This window comes from Phoenix dactylifera, chromosome 4 (genome assembly GCF_009389715.1).
Source record: "Phoenix dactylifera cultivar Barhee BC4 chromosome 4, palm_55x_up_171113_PBpolish2nd_filt_p, whole genome shotgun sequence".
Lineage (NCBI taxonomy): Eukaryota > Viridiplantae > Streptophyta > Magnoliopsida > Arecales > Arecaceae > Phoenix > Phoenix dactylifera.
The window spans coordinates 10,018,482-10,034,751 of record NC_052395.1 but is presented as its reverse complement, the minus strand read 5'-3'; the positions used below and the strand labels follow the sequence as shown (position 1 = coordinate 10,034,751).

Here is a 16,270-nt window from a genome sequence, read left to right as displayed (position 1 = left end):
AAATCAGGTAAGCTGCCCATTCAATTACTGCTATACGACTATTTTAAAACAATTTTTGCAACAGTTTTTGGGTTTATGCATACTTCACAAAGACATCCAAACACCTAGACAAAAGGAATTTATTAAGTATCAAAGACAAAATGCAAAAGAGGCGCAACAAGGATCTGCCGTAAGGAAGGTTCTAGCCAGATTATGCCAGCAGAAAGGAACCAGTAGAATAATTCTATAGCTAACAACTTCAATCATCCACGGCGAAAGCAATATCCTGACAAGCGAATGCATGCATATGTTGGAATCACTAGATTATAAAAGCAAACATTGCAGGGAAATTAATATGATAGACAGCAGAAAACTGATCAACTATCATTACAACCCAAGTCAGTAGGAGCTTCTAATCTAAAGTATATAGATTTCTTTTAAATACGCCATGCATCAATCATAAGAAACACATTAAGGTCACTGCACGCTGTAAACAGTAGCAGAATCAAAAGCTTGCATTGGTCCTTTAAAATTTTGCTCCATATCTTCTGGAAGAGCCTATACTCTTCAACAACCAACTTGCCACAACCAGAGGTTCAAATCCCAAACCACAACAGATTCAAACAAAATGAACAACCAATCCAATTAAACATGCCTGCTCCCTTCCCTAACAAATCCGTCAATTCAGTCCATGCATGGTCTTAGAAGAGCTTGTAGGGTGATGAAGCATCCAAGGGGTGGATGAGATAGGTGAGGACTAAGGCCACTAGCATCACCACGTAGGCAATTCCTTGCTCAATCGATGTCCCTGCATAGGAGCAAAGAAAAGAATCATTCAACGTCATCAGTTCAAACTAAACACGATGGATATCCGTGACTCTACAACAACTAAAGGTAACAAAGTGGATAGTCCAAATCCATGATCATGATTCATTTCAAGCTTCTTGATCATGGTTGAATTTATAATGTTTTAAGAAAACAAGGTACACAAGCATATTCGGAAATGTTATACAGTATAATACACCTGTTGCTGGTGGTCCAAACCGAGAACGATTGGCACAGCGGTGAGAACGGGGTTCCCTTTGAGTTGCTTTGGTTGCGCTCCGCCTTCCGCCGTGAAACCTGCAAACAAGCCTCGCACCACCACCGGGGTAGTGGGGGCCCTCCGACGATCAAGTCAGAGGAGATCGAAGGAGAAGGAGGAGGAGAAGGTAGCAGGTGAGTTGATACTCTGGAAGATATATCTTACCCTCCCCCTTCCCCCCCAGCCTCATATATATCAGGCTGGGGGGTTTTTTCGGGGATTCGTCATCGTGTGGCACGATGGGGCTGCCACTGACATGGCCGTTACAGGGCGTCGTGGGGCAGCGCTGGGTACAGCCATGGCAGGGCATAGTGGAGCTCCGCTTTGTACGGCTGTTACAGGGGATCGTGGGGCAGCGCCGGATACGGCCGTTGCAGGGAGTAGTGGAGCAGGGGGCCGCGGCGTGCCTCAGAGGAACAGTCTGTCGTTGTCGAGAGATTGTCGACTCGGGGTCGGATTGCTGGATCAAGGGGCAGCCGACTCGGGGTCGGGCTGCGGAGCCGAAGATATCCGACCCGAGGTCGGATTGCTGGATCAAGGGGCAGCCGACTCGGGGTCGGGCTGCGGAGCCGAAGATATCCGACCCGAGGTCGGATTGCTAGATCAAGGGGCAGCCGACTCGGGGTCGGGCTGCGGAGCCGAAGATATCCGACCCGAGGTCGGATTGCTGGATCAAGGGGCAGCCGTAGTCTTCCTGGGCGCGCGCGCCGGTCACGTGGGGCGTGGTGGCTAAGTTCCCCCGTAACAGTAGCCCCCCACTCCCGAGCCTGGAACCAGGAGGGGAACGGGTGAAGGGAGTGATGCTTCGAAATTGCCGCCATCCCTCGGAAAGGCGCGCGCGCTCCGAGCTTCCCGCCTTCTTTATGGCGTATGGCAGTTGTCGCTGATCTGGCGGTCTGCGGATTTCGGCGGACATCCTTCCTTAATGGCGTCGATTCGCCTTTGGGGCGCGAACAAACTTTCGGCAGCCAGGCGTCCTCTGGCGTCACCGAGGCGTCACCCGCCTTTCCACCTATTTAACCGGGGGGCCCTCCCCCGGCCGCCTTTCTCTTCACAGGCATCTTCAAGTTTCTCCCTTGTGCCGCTGCCGTTGCCGCCGAACTGTTCGTTCGCTCCTCCTTTGACGCTCTCGGAGCCGTTCTTCCTTCCTTTCCGGTGAGTTGCCCCACTCTTCAATTTAGGGCTCTTCGTACTTTCTCCTTTCGTGTTAGTGTACTCCAGTCATTCCGGTGCCTTCCCCCCTCTTGACCCCGTCCTGACCGTAGGTTCACTGGCCATTAGGGATGGACGAAGTAAGGGCGGACCGCATTCAGTCGGAGCTGGTCCCTGAAGACCTAGATAGGTTCGTGGCCCGGTACCACCTTCCCGAAGCCTGCAACATTACGCTCCCGGGGCCTGAGGAGAGGATGTCCCATCCTCCTCCAGGGAAGGTCGCCATCAATGAGGACATCCTTCGGGCTGGGTTCCGCTTTCCCCCCTCGGACTTAGTCGTGCAGGTGCTTCGGGGTTTAAGAGTGGCGCCGACGCAACTGGTGCCGAACTCATGGCGTATCCTGACGGCCTTCCAGGTTCTCTACTGGAAGCGGTCCGGAGGAAGAAACGGACTCCTCCGAGCGGGGTCCCACCGGCGAAGAAGTCCCGCCAGCAGGCGACTCCGACGCCGACAGACGGGTCCGGACCCACCGATCAGGGGGGCGCCGCGGGCTCGGACCGACAGTTGACGCCGTATCAGCCCTCCGTGATGAGACTACCGCTTTTCCGGAGGCGTCACCCGGGCGCGCCCGAGACGGCCGGGTCGGACGCAATCGGTCCCCAGCCTGGCCTTCGACTCGGTCGCTTCGGATGATACGAGAAGGAGCGCGCCGAGGCCCCGGCCGAGCGGGACCCTGTCGATTTCTGGAGCGGCCCCCGCCCCGAGCACGGTCAGCATGACTCTCCCCCAAGCAATGGGTAAGGGTAAGGCCGTAGAATCACCGTCCGGCTCCGGGGCGAAGTCGGGGTCAGCCTTCACTTTTGCCGGCGCCCGAAACCTCATCGAGACGGTGCTGCTGGAGAGTGACCGTAGGCGGGTCCGGCAGATGGGGATCCCTGACGTCGGAGTTGCCAGCTGCGTCTGTCTCATGTCGGTGAGTGTTCTTCTGGCCGCTTTCGTCATTTATAGGCTCTATTGATCCCCGCCTGACACCCTCATTTTTCCTATCTCTTAGCTCGCCCAGTACATGATCCGTCTGGAGGAAAGCCACGAGGAACAGGCGAGGCTTCTGGCGAGGGCCGAGAGCCGACTGAAAGCTGTAGAGGAGGGAGGCCAGGCTGCGGCAGGGAGGACGACCAGGGACCTCGAGACGAGGCTCCAGGTGGCCGAAGAGCGGGTACTCGGCTTCGCCGCCCTCGAGAGGCAACTGTTGGAGACTCAGGAGCAACTCAAGGTTGCCTCGGGTCTCGAAGGCGAGATCAGGAAGGCGGAGGAGCGGGCCGAAGAGCAGTCCCGGAAGGCTGCCGACTTCCGGGAGAGGTGGGAGAAGGCCCAGCAGTCAGCCGACAACGCCCGCAACCGAGCCCGATCTCTTGAAGCCAAGCTGGCCGAATTGGAATCGGCCTTGGAGGAGTCCCGCGCGAGCAACCAGGAGCTTCATTCGTGCCTGGAGGAGGCTGAGGCTGCTCGCGTTGCTGCCGAGGCGAAGCACATGGAGGCTCGGGCCGATCTGCTGAGGGTCTCCTCCGAGGCGGACGACCGGATTGTGGCGAAGGTCATGGAGGCGAAAGCTCAGATTACGGAGCGAGCGGAGGCGGCGCTGGCCGAGAAGAGTGCGGAAATCGGGCGTCAGGCGGTACAGGCCTATCGTCAGTCCCCCGAGTTCATCCGTGACATGTCGGACGCGGGGTCCGACTCCTTTGTCTTAGGCTTCGATGAAGGCCTGGCGAGGGTGTCCGCTAGATACCCCGAAATTGACCTGAGTGGGGTCTCCCTCCTCGACTCCCCTTCGATGCCATTGCCTGCTGATTCTCCAACTGTTTCCCTACCCATTGCGGGTGTGCTCGCCGTTCCCGACCCAGGGGTTCCTCCAAGCTGACCCTCTGTATTTTTCTTTGTTCTTTTCTTTGTATGTTGGCGTTTTGCCATGTTGTATGGGTCTCGGCCCTGGTACAACGAAAGTTAATGCAAACAGAGTGTTTCCTCATTTCACTTTCATCCTTCCTCTTTTTAACTCTCGGTAGCGCCTCGCCGACTCCTGACTCTTGAAGTTCCTCCGGCGCTAGGCCAGGCATCCGAGGGTTAGGCCTCAGGAAATTCATCCGGCGCTAGGCCAGGCATTCGAGGGTTAGGCCTCAGGAAATTCTTCCGGCGCTAGGCCAGGCATCCGAGGGTTAGGCCTCAGGAAATTCTTCCGGCGCTAGGCCAGGCATCCGAGGGTTAGGCCTCAGGAAATTCTTCCGGCACTAGGCCAGGCATCCGAGGGTTAGGCCTCAGGAAATTCTTCCGGCACTAGGCCAGGCATCCGAGGGTTAGGCCTCAGAAAATTCTTCCGGCGCTAGGCCAGGCATCCGAGGGTTAGGCCTCAGGAAATTCTTCCGGCGCTAGGCCAGGCATCCGAGGGTTAAGCCTCAGGAAATTCTTCCGGCGCTAGGCCAGGCATCCGAGGGTTAGGCCTCAAGAAATTCTTCCGGCGCTAGGCCAGGCATCCGAGGGTTAGGCCTCAGGAAATTCTTCCGGCGCTAGGCCAGGCATCCGAGGGTTGAGCCTTGGGGAATTCCGCTCGTTGGTTGGCCAAGGCTGGCGCAGGCCGAGGCGACCGGTCGGGGCTTCAGGCTAGTCTGCTCCCGGGATGATCATCGGGTTAGCCTGGCATCCGAGGGCCGAGCCTCGGAAAATTCCGCTCGTTGGTCGGCCTAGGCTGGCGCAAGCCGAGGCGACCGGTCGGGGCTTCAGGCTAGTCTGCTCCCGGGATGATCATCGGGTTAGCCTGGCATCCGAGGGCCGAGCCTCGGAAAATTCCGCTCGTTGGTCGGCCAAGGCTGGCGCAAGCCAAGGCGACCGGTCGGGGCTTCAGGCTAGTCTGCTCCCGGGATGATCATCGGGTTAGCCTGGCATCCGAGGGCCAAACCTCGGGGAATTCCGCTCGTTGGTCGGCCAAGGCTGGCGCAAGCCGAGGCGACCGGTCGGAGCTTCAGGCTAGTCTGCTCCCGGGATGATCATCGGGTTAGCCTGGCATCCGAGGGCCGAGCCTCGGAAAATTCCGCTCGTTGGTCGGCCAAGGCTGGCGCAAGCCGAGGCGACCGGTCGGGGCTTCGGCTAGTCTGCTCCCGGGATGATCATCGGGTTAGCCTGGCATCCGAGGGCCGAGCCTCGAAAAATTCGCTCGTTGGTTGGCCAAGGCTGGCGCAGGCCGAGGCGACCGGTCGGGGCTTCAGGCTAGTCTGCTCCCGGGATGATCATCGGGTTAGCCTGGCATCCGAGGGCCGAGCCTCGGAAAATTCCGCTCGTTGGTCGGCCAAGGCTGGCGCAAGCCGAGGCGACCGGTCGGGGCTTCAGGCCAGTCTACTCCCGGGATGATCATCGGGTTAGCCTGGCATCCGAGGGCCGAGCCTCGGAAAATTCCGCTCGTTGGTCGGCCAAGGCTGGCGCAAGCCGAGGCGACCGGTCGGGGCTTCAGGCTAGTCTGCTCCCGGGATGATCATCGGGTTAGCCTGGCATCCGAGGGCCGAGCCTCGAGAAATTCCGCTCGTTGGTCGGCCAAGGCTGGCGCAAGCCGAGGCGACCGGTCGGGGCTTCAGGCTAGTCTGCTCCCGGGATGATCATCGGGTTAGCCTGGCATCCGAGGGCCAAGCCTCAGGGAATTCCGCTCATTGGTCGGCCAAGGCTGGCGCAAGCCGAGGCGACCGGTCGGGGCTTCAGGCTAGTCTGCTCCCGGGATGATCATCGGGTTAGCCTGGCATCCGAGGGCCAAGCCTCGGGGAATTCCGCTCGTTGGTCGGCCAAGGCTGGCGCAAGCCGAGGCGACCGGTCGGGGCTTCAGGCTAGTCTGCTCCCGGGATGATCATCGGGTTAGCCTGGCATCCGAGGGCCAAGCCTCGGAGAATTCCGCTCGTTGGTCGGCCAAGGCTGGCGCAAGCCGAGGCGACCGGTCGGGGCTTCAGGCTAGTCTGCTCCCGGGATGATCATCGGGTTAGCCTGGCATCCGAGGGCCGAGCCTCAGGGAATTCCGCTCGTTGGTCGGCCAAGGCTGGCGCAAGCCGAGGCGACCGGTCGGGGCTTCAGGCTAGTCTGCTCCCGGGATGATCATCGGGTTAGCCTGGCATCCGAGGGCCAAGCCTCGGGGAATTCCGCTCGTTGGTCGGCCAAGGCTGGCGCAAGCCGAGGCGACCGGTCGGGGCTTCAGGCTAGTCTGCTCCCGGGATGATCATCGGGTTAGCCTGGCATCCGAGGGCCGAGCCTCGGGAAATTCCGCTCGTTGGTCGGCCAAGGCTGGCGCAAGCCGAGGCGACCGGTCGGGGCTTCAGGCTAGTCTGCTCCCGGGATGATCATCGGGTTAGCCTGGCATCCGAGGGCCAAGCCTCAGGAAATTCCGCTCGTTGGTCGGCCAAGGCTGGCGCAAGCCGAGGCGACCGGTCGGGGCTTCAGGCTAGTCTGCTCCCGGGATGATCATCGGGTTAGCCTGGCATCCGAGGGCCAAGCCTCGGGGAATTCCGCTCGTTGGTCGGCCAAGGATGGCGCAAGCCGAGGCGACCGGTCGGGGCTTCAGGCTAGTCTGCTCCCGGGATGATCATCGGGTTAGCCTGGCATCCGAGGGCCGAGCCTCAGGAAATTCCGCTCGTTGGTCGGCCAAGGCTGGCGCAAGCCGAGGCGACCGGTCGGGGCTTCAGGCTAGTCTGCTCCCGGGATGATCATCGGGTTAGCCTGGCATCTGAGGGCCAAGCCTCGGGGAATTCCGCTCGTTGGTCGGCCAAGGCTAGCGCAAGCCGAGGCGACCGGTCGGGGCTTCAGGCTAGTCTGCTCCCGGGATGATCATCGGGTTAGCCTGGCATCCGAGGGCCGAGCCTCGGGAAATTCCGCTCGTTGGTCGGCCAAGGCTGGCGCAAGCCGAGGCGACCGGTCGGGGCTTCAGGCTAGTCTGCTCCCGGGATGATCATCGGGTTAGCCTGGCATCCGAGGGCCGAGCCTCGGGAAATTCCGCTCGTTGGCCACGCGCCTGTCGCTTGCCGCTCGACGGGATTTCTCCGTGGCCAGCTACGATCGTGTTTCTCCTCTTCTCCAAGCGTCGCCTGGGGAACACCAGAAGGGTATTAAATGCTAATTGAGGCGTTACCTGGGAAATCGGATCGCCAGTTGCTGCTTGCAAGGAGTGTCAGTTAAGCGGCCGCGATACGCGCGTTCTTCGAGGCGGATGCGGCCTGGGCGCGAGTGGAGATACGTGGGCCGTGGGATACACACCGCCCGGAGTGTCCTGCATGAGGAATGCAATTAAGGAGAACGACGCTTAGGAGATCGTGGGAGGATACGCCTCGAGAGCTGGAACGGCTCCGGATTCGGTGCGCCCGCCTTTATTGGAGCCACCCGCATCAGAACGACCGGGGGGCCACAGTTTGGCTATAAATATAAGTGCAGGCGCGGTGGAGCCTGCCAAGCCGGAGCTATTCAGGTTGCCATGGATCGTGGACCTTCTCTCCGGCGTGTGGCTGGGAAACCCCCGCCGGAGGAACGGGAGGCGCGCCCCTCGCGACTTCCGCCAACTAGCCGTTTCATCTGGGATCAACAAGGAGGTTCTCCCCGGCGGAACTCCGCTCTAGGCGTTTCATCCGGGATCACATCCCCCCTCCTTTCAGCCCCGCCTCCCGATTGAGCTCTGCGCCAGACGCTTCATCCGGGATCGCGCCTCCTCGCGCTCTTCTCCCTTGTATTCCTTCCCTCCCCTTCTCCTGGGGAGGACCGGAATATCCCTTGGAGGTGGCGTTCCTCTGGAGGTAGCGGGAACTCCCCCTTCGTCCACTTCTTCTTCGTCCGCGCCGGCTCTTTGTCTTTTGCGTGAGGCGTTGATGGCGCCTCCGGGGAGAAGCACCCACGCCCGGTGGGATTGCAGCTGCTTCGGATGGAGGGTTCGGGATCCCAGATCTCCGGCTCCACGGAGTCTCCACCTCTTCCTTGTTTTCTTTATTCCCCAATTCCCCTCTGGGAATTCTTTGTAATCACACGAACACACCGTTGTAACGAGGAATTATTGAAATGAAAAGAATTGTACATTTTTCGAACTGTCTTCCTGGCTTTGTCGTTCTACTGGTGATACACCCGCAGGTTAGCGGAATTCCAGCTTCTCGGAATTTCTCGACCATCTAGGGCCTTCAACTGGTAGGAGCCAGGTCGGTTTACCCAGCGAACCCTATACGGGCCTTCCCAATTTGGCGCCAGCTTCCCACCTTCCGCGGGTTGAGATGCTTTGGCTCGCCTTAGCACCAGATCTCCGATTCTGAAAAGTTTTGGTCGGACCTTGGAGTTATAATATCGGGCCACCCTCCGCTGATACATCGCCATCCGAACCTGTGTCATTTCTCTTGCTTCTTCCAAGAGGTCCAAGTTTCCATGGAGTTGCTTCGAATTGGCCTCGGGTCGGTGCGCGGCCACCCGGGGCGAGGGGAGTCCGAGCTCCACGGGAACAACCGCTTCCGTGCCATAGGTTAGGCTGAAAAGCGTCTCTCCGGTAGGGGTCTGATGCGTGGTCCGATACGCCCAAAGGACATTCTCGAGTTCTTCGACCCAAGCTTGCCCCGTCCGACCGATTCGCGCCTTAATTCCTTGGAGGATTGTCCGATTTGTGACCTCGGCCTCACCGTTGGTTTGCGGATGCGACACAGATGTGAACCGATGCTCGATCCCGAACTCCTCGCAGAAGTCACGGAAATGCTTGTTGTCGAACTGTCGACCATTATCCGAGATGAGGACCCGAGGTACCCCAAATCGGACAATGATGTTTTTCTTCACGAACTTCCGGACTTGCGCCTCCGTGATAGTGGCCAGCGGCTCTGCTTCCACCCACTTGGTGAAGTAGTCGATTGCAACAATCAAAAATTTCCGCTGGGCTGAAGCGACGGGGAATGGTCCGAGGATATCCATTCCCCACTGTGCGAAGGGCCAGGGCACGGTGATTGGTGCCAAGGGGACAGAAGGGACTCTCTGGACGTTGGCATGGCGCTGGCAGGCGTCGCATTTCCGTACGTGATCCTTCGAGTCCTCCAACAAGGTAGGCCAATAATAGCCTTGCTTCATGATCTTGTGCGCTAAGGACCTAGCCCCAAGTGCGATCCGCAGACGCCCTCATGGACTTCGCCGAGGATGTAGGCCGCCTCCGAGGGGCGGAGGCACCTTAGAGGGGGGCGGTGAACGAGGTCCGATACAGCCTCCCTTCATAGAGTACGTAGTGGGCGGACTTCTTGACAAGTCGCCGAGCTTGACCTTCGTCTTCAGGGAGGATCCCTTCGGCGAGGTAGGCGACGAGCGGGTCCATCCAAGACGGCTCCGGATCAATCGCCATCACCGCTCCAGCCTCGTCGATGCTCGGGGCATCCAGGGTCTCCAGGTAGATTGCCCTCGACAAGTTGTGCGCCTCTGTGCCCACCAAGCGGGACAACCTGTCGGCCCTGGCATTTTCGCTTCTGGGGACCTGCTGGATGTCGACACTGCCGAGGTCGGGAATGAGTGCTTGCACCTTCCGGACGTAGTCCTGCATGGTCGGGCTCCGGGCCTCGAACTCCCCACGAACCTGCCCGACCACCAGCTGGGAGTCGGTGAAGACCTTCAAACGCCGAATGCCGAGCTCCCTGGTGAGTTTTGAGTCCCGTGACTAGGGCCTCGTACTCCGCCTCGTTGTTGGTCACTGGAAATCCAAACCTGAAGGCATACTCGGCTATCACTCCATCAGGACTGGTAAGGACCAGCCCGGCCCCTCCACCCTCGGGGTTCGACGACCCATCGATGTGAAGCGTCCAGATCGGGAGGTCGAGGCTGGGCATTTCAGGCGGTCTAGGTTCCGCCTCCTGCACCGTGCACTCAGCGAGGAAGTCCGCGAGCACCTGGGCCTTGATGGCGGGTCGAGGCTGGTAGCGAATGTCGAACTCACCGAGTTCTACTGCCCACTTCACCAGTCGTCCCGCATTCTTGGGGTTGCTGAGGATCTGCCGTAGTGGTTGATCGGTTAAGAGGGTGACCGAATGAGCCTGGAAATAGGGGCGAAGCCTCCTGGTCGCGGTCAGCAGCGCGAAGGCGATCTTTTCAGCCTTCGTGTACCGCGTCTCGGCATCCCGTAGGACCCGGCTGATGTAGTACACAGGCTTCTGGAGCTTTGCCTCTTTCCGAACCAGCACCGCACTGACCGCGGTTGGGGAGACCGCCAGATAGAGGTAGAGCATCTCCCCTTCTTGCGGCTTGGACAGTAGGGGAGGAGACGCCAGGTATTCCTTGAGCTGGTCGAATGCTGCTTGACATTCGGCCGTCCAGAGGAAGTCTTTCGGGCGTTTTAACACCTTGAAGAATGGTTGGCAGCGTTCGGCCGATTTTGCCACAAATCGTCCAAGCGCGGCGACCCTTCCAGCGAGCTCCTGAACCTCCTTTACTTTGGTCGGAGGGGACATACCTTGGATGGCCTTGATTTTGTCCGGGTTGGCTTCGATACCCCGCTCGTTGACAATGAAACCGAGGAACCTCCCGGCCGAAGCGCCGAAGGCGCACTTCGCTGGGTTCAGCTTCATGCGAAACTTCCGCAAGGTGGTGAAAGTCTCCTCCAAATCCACGATGTGCTGGTCTGCATGGCGGCTCTTCACCAGCATATCATCCACGTACACCTCCATATTCCGGCCGATTTGCTCTTTGAAGATTTTGTTGACGAGGCGCTGGTAAGTGGCGCCAGCATTCTTCAGACCGAAGGGCATTACCTTGTAGCAGTACAGCCCCCGGTCTGTTATAAAGGCAGTTTTCTCCTCGTCCTGTGGGGCCATCATTATCTGGTTGTAACCGGAGAAGGCGTCCATGAAAGACAGCAGCTGATATCCGGAAGTCGCGTCGACCAGTTGGTCTATTCGCGTAAGCGGAAAGCTATCCTTAGGGCACGCGTTGTTCAGGTCGGTATAGTCGACGCACATCCTCCACTTCCCGCTCGCCTTCCGGACAAGTACAACATTTGCCAGCCACTCGGGGTAGCTTACCTCCCTTATGAATCCTGCCTCCAAGAGCTTGTCTACCTCCTGGTCGACCACCCGGATCCGATCCGGGGCACAGTGTCTCTTCTTCTGCTTTATTGGTCGGTGGGTCGGGTCGACGTTGAGGGCGTGAGAAATGACCTCTGGGTCGATCCCAGGTACATCGGCCGCCGACCAGGCAAATACATCGGTATTGGCTCGGAGGAATTCCACCAACCGGGCCCGAGCTCCCGGGTCGAGATTGGCGCCGACCCGGACCGCCCGGTCGGGGCAGCCTTCCTCAAGGGGGACTTCGACCACCCCCTCGGCCGGCTCCCCCTGCCGCAAGGCCACCTCGTCTCTGGCATCAAGGGACTCGACGCTTAGGGCTTCCACGGGCTTCTTTCCTTTGAGGGTTGCTAGAAAACATTGCCGTGCGGTCGGTTGGTCACCTCGGACCTCTCCGATCCCGACCGCCGTGGCGAACCGCATGAGCAAGTGGTACGTGGAGACCACCGCGCGAAGGGCGTTCAGCCCGGGTCGCCCGAGGATAGCGTTTAGGCCGAGGGAACACGGACGACCAAGAACCCGAGTCGCACCGTGGCTTCTGCGGGTGCGACGCCCGCAGTCACAGGCAGCTCAACGACACCTTCCGCCGGGACAGCGTCACCGGTGAATCCTACGAGGGGGGTGGACATTTTGTGCAACAACTGTCTGGACAAGCTCATCTTTTGGAAGGCCTCGTAAAACAAAATATCAGCTGAGCTTCCACTATCCACAAGAACACGCCTTACATCATAGTTTGCCATAGTGAGGGAGATTACCATGGCGTCATCGTGGGGAGTCTGAACCCCCTTTACATCCTCATCAGAAAAGGTGATTACATTGCCGACCTTCTGCCTCTTTACGACGGCCGTCCCTGACGCTTCCGTCGAGCCTCCTGCGTTCCCCACGGGCCGAGAGCAGCCCCCAGTGATAGTGTGGATCACGCCCGCAACGGGTCGATTCTGCTCCCGAGGCTCCGGAGGAGCCGGGTCGGCCGGACGCGGGTCTGCGGGGGGGCGTCGGTCGCTCACATATCGACCGAGACGCCCCCGACGGATAAGAGCCTCGATCTCGTCCCGAAGCTGGAAGCAGTCCTCTGTGTCGTGGCCGTGGTCTCGGTGGTACTCACAGTACGCCCGGGAGGGCCTCTTTCCAGGGATCCTTCGTATCTGTCTCGGGGCCGGGAGGTCCTCCCGCCCCTTGATCTCCATAAGGATCTGGGCCCGGGGAGTCAGGAGAGGGGTGTACCGGTTGAAACATCGGGGCGGAGAACGAGGGCGTGGGGCGCCGTGGTTCTTCGCCGGCGTCGGGCTTCTGCGCCGACGCTGGGGCGTCGGGCTCCTCCTCTGGCGTGCCTCTTTCCGCCTTTTCTTCCCAAGCTTTTGTGGGATCTCGGCGGCCTCCTTGCTCCGGTGGGCGGCCGCCTCCTCGGCGTCCGCATACTGGTTCGCCCGGGACAACAGCTCTGGAAAGCTCCGCGGCAGGCGTTTGTCCAGGGAGAAGGTGAGTCTGCCCTTCCGGAAGCCACACTTCAGGGCTGAAAGAGCTACCTCCTGACTCAGGTTCCGGACCTCCAACGTAGCCCTGTTGAAGCGGGTAAGATAATCTCGCAGGCTTTCTCCCTCGTTTTGCCGGACATCAAAGAGGGAGTCGGAGACCAGTCGCCGCCGGCTACTGACGGCGAAATGAGTGATTTAGAGGCGAGTGAACTGGTCGAAGGACCGGATTGAGTCAGCCTCCAGCCCGGCGAACCATGCCCTCGCCGGGCCACGGAGGGTTGCCGGGAAAGCCTTGCAGAGAAGGGGATCTGATGCTCCGTGGAGGAGCATAAGGGTCCTGAAACTCTCGACGTGATCCCGCGGGTCCGCCGCCCCGTCATAGGGCTCGATCGCCGGCATTTTAAACCCCGGCGGATTCGGGGTCCGCAGGATCCTCGAGGCGAGCGCCGGCTGGGAGGAGATCTCTAAGTCGGCGAAGGGATCTTTGGAATGGCCCTTCAGGACCTGGAGTTGTCGGTGGAGATTGTCCACCCGCCGGTCCAAGGAACGCGACCGGCGGGTGGGAGACAAGGAGCGGCGAGAGGGGGACCGACTGGAGCGCGGGTTCCTCGAGGACTGGGGGGTCTGGGAACGCGCCCGGGCCCGCCTCTCGTACCCCGCGCAGCTCCGGTGGCAAGGTCCCGGCAGAATGGAGCGTGCTCGAGAATCCTCCTCGCACCGGCGCTCCTCCCCATGGGAGAGGAAGGAACGCGGGTTGAGGAAGACAGGCGAACGCTCAGGCAGCGGCGGCTCCTGAGTTTGCTGCGGCGCCCGGGACATCGCACCCTGCAGATTCTGCACCGCCTCCGCGAGGGTGCGGACCTGCTGGGTTAGCTGGTCGAACTGGGCGGCTTCGACCATCTGAATGGGTGGTGGGGCGGTGGAGTGTTGCTGAGAGCGTGTTGGGGATGCAGCGGCCTCCCGGCCAGTGGCGCGAGAGGCCCCGCGACCGGAAGCATTGGAAGCTCCACGACCACCTCGCCGTGCCATTACGATCGCTCTGAGATCCGGGCCCTCCTTCTAGCGCCAACTGTTGCTGGTGGTCCAAACCGAGAACGATTGGCACAGCGGTGTGAACGGGGTTCCCTTTGAGTTGCTTTGGTTGCGCTCCGCCTTCCGCCGTGAAACCTGTAAACAAGCCTCGCACCACCACCGGGGTAGTGGGGGCCCTCCGACGATCAAGTCAGAGGAGATCGAAGGAGAAGGAGGAGGAGAAGGTAGCAGGTGAGTTGATACTCTGGAAGATATATCTTACCCTCCCCCTTCCCCCCAGCCTCATATATATCAGGCTGGGGGGTTTTTCCGGGGATTCGTCATCGTGTGGCACGATGGGGCTGCCACTGACATGGCCGTTACAGGGCGTCGTGGGGCAGCGCTGGGTACAGCCATGGCAGGGCATAGTGGAGCTCCACTTTGTACGGCTGTTACAGGGGATCGTGGGGCAGCGCCGGATACGGCCGTTGCAGGGAGTAGTGGAGCAGGGGGCCGCGGCGTGCCTCAGAGGAACAGTCTGTCGTTGTCGAGAGATTGTCGACTCGGGGTCGGATTGCTGGATCAAGGGGCAGCCGTAGTCTTCCTGGGCGCGCGCGCCGGTCACGTGGGGCGTGGTGGCTAAGTTCCCCCGTAACAACACCAAATAACGATGCCACATAAATAAATTAAAAATTACACCAAAAAATTGTAATATTTTCACAAAATTAGAGCTTCAATTATTTGAAATATCACTATAATATACAAAGAAACTAGACATATATATAATCAAGAGACAGTAACATCTTAGTGTTTTAATAACTATGTAAATTAAAAAAGTACAGCGGCACGAAAGTTGATGTAACCCTAATATGATTTTTGCTAACTGATTTTAGCTGCTGCAGTGAATCTGAAATCAAGCAACCGTGAATCTGCTCCATCCAAGAACAGTGACAATAGAACCAGATAAGACAAAGAACATCAAAGACACCACCAGAAAAAACATTGGATGCATTCATGCAATCAACACTGACTTCATGAAATAAAATCTCAGAAACAGAAATCAATCAGCTCCAAAGAACAGCAGTGAAAATCTCGTCAAATATAAAGCACTATATTTACTCAAAAATATTAATATTCAGAATTAATACAAGATTCTGTGTTCAAAAAAGAAAACAAAAGAGAGAACGAATAGAAGAAAAACAATCACAGAAAATTTCAAAGAAATAACTGGAAAACATATACCACACTCTGTTTCACCAGAGAGAATACCATGGGACAGATTCAAGAAAAATGGTTGATATTTTCAAGAAGAAAGCTTTTTGTTAGAAAGCTTTTGCTGATACTTAAACTTGATATCTTTGTTTCCCAATATCAAAGAGATGATTTTTGATGGGCTGTGAAGAAGAAGAAGAAGAAGAACAGATCTCCTTTCCTATCCATTATTTTTTTGGGGGGTGAACCAACCCTTCTTTTAATCTATAATGGATCACAAACACAAATCTGTTCATCTTCTATACTACAAAAGAAAATATGAATCAACTCCAATAAGAAATGAAAACACAAGGTACATCATTAATCCTAGATGACCGGTACATCATTAGATCCTTCCATATCTCCAGACAAAAACGGGAAAAAAATTACAAAACGAAGAAGAAGAAGAAGAAAAGAGCAGAAGTAACAAAAACACTTACAACTGCAGATCCCCTCATGGTAGATGAGATCTATTCTCCCCAATAAAACAAATGAGAATCCTCCACCACCTTCCTGAGAATCTCTTGGATCACCAAGTAACTGAGCTAAACTTCATGCTGGAGCAGAAGCATCCCAAATAAATGAGCTTAAGATGACAAAATGCCAAAGCTTTATCAACCATCCGAACCCTAAATAGATGGGTCTTTCTTACCTTAGTAGAGCAGAGGATCCGACCTCGCGTAGATGAGATCGAACCCGAACCCTAAATAGCTCACATGCGTGGAAGACTTCGAACAGAAGAGGGAGAGGAAAGGCAACGGGAGCCAAAGAAATCCCAAGGAGCGGGAATAGATGAGATCTTCTTCCTCTTCCTCTTCTTCTTTTCTTTTATTTTGTTATCATGGGGTAAAAGGAAACAGGGGTTAGGGGGCGTGATGTAGCCGCAGTCGCCGTCGATGGGGAGGAGGAAGTAGTCGGCAAGGGGGAGGAGAGGGCGGAGGCGGAGGAGAGGAGAGGGGAGAGGCCGAGAGGGACACTGAGGGAAGACGAAAAGAGAGCTCGGCGGCGCTTTGGACAAACCCTATGTCCCTAACCCTAAGGAAACCTCACGGTGAAAATTTGAATTCGGGTCAAGGGGAGTTGGGCTTCACTTCTCAGTGCGATGCAGGCCATGCGGCGGGGAGTTGGGCCGGCCCCGGGCCTTGTGGGTTATGGCCCTTATCTTCTATCAGCCCAACAGTTAAATGGGTTATATGGGTTAAACAGGTCAGACATGTAAAACCTATATTCGACCCAATTA

At 57.7% G+C, this 16,270-nt stretch overlaps 1 long non-coding RNA gene across 1 annotated transcript; it reads right to left on the bottom strand.

Moving 5' to 3' along the window:
- Positions 1-479: 479 nt before the first annotated feature.
- LOC120110464 lies at positions 480-16,064 on the bottom strand. The gene is made up of 3 exons (XR_005511459.1): positions 15,683-16,064; positions 15,471-15,587; positions 480-787 (listed from the first exon to the last, which is right to left on the bottom strand). It is a non-coding gene; the product is annotated as an uncharacterized LOC120110464 (long non-coding RNA).
- Between the last annotated feature and the right edge of the window lie 206 nt (positions 16,065-16,270).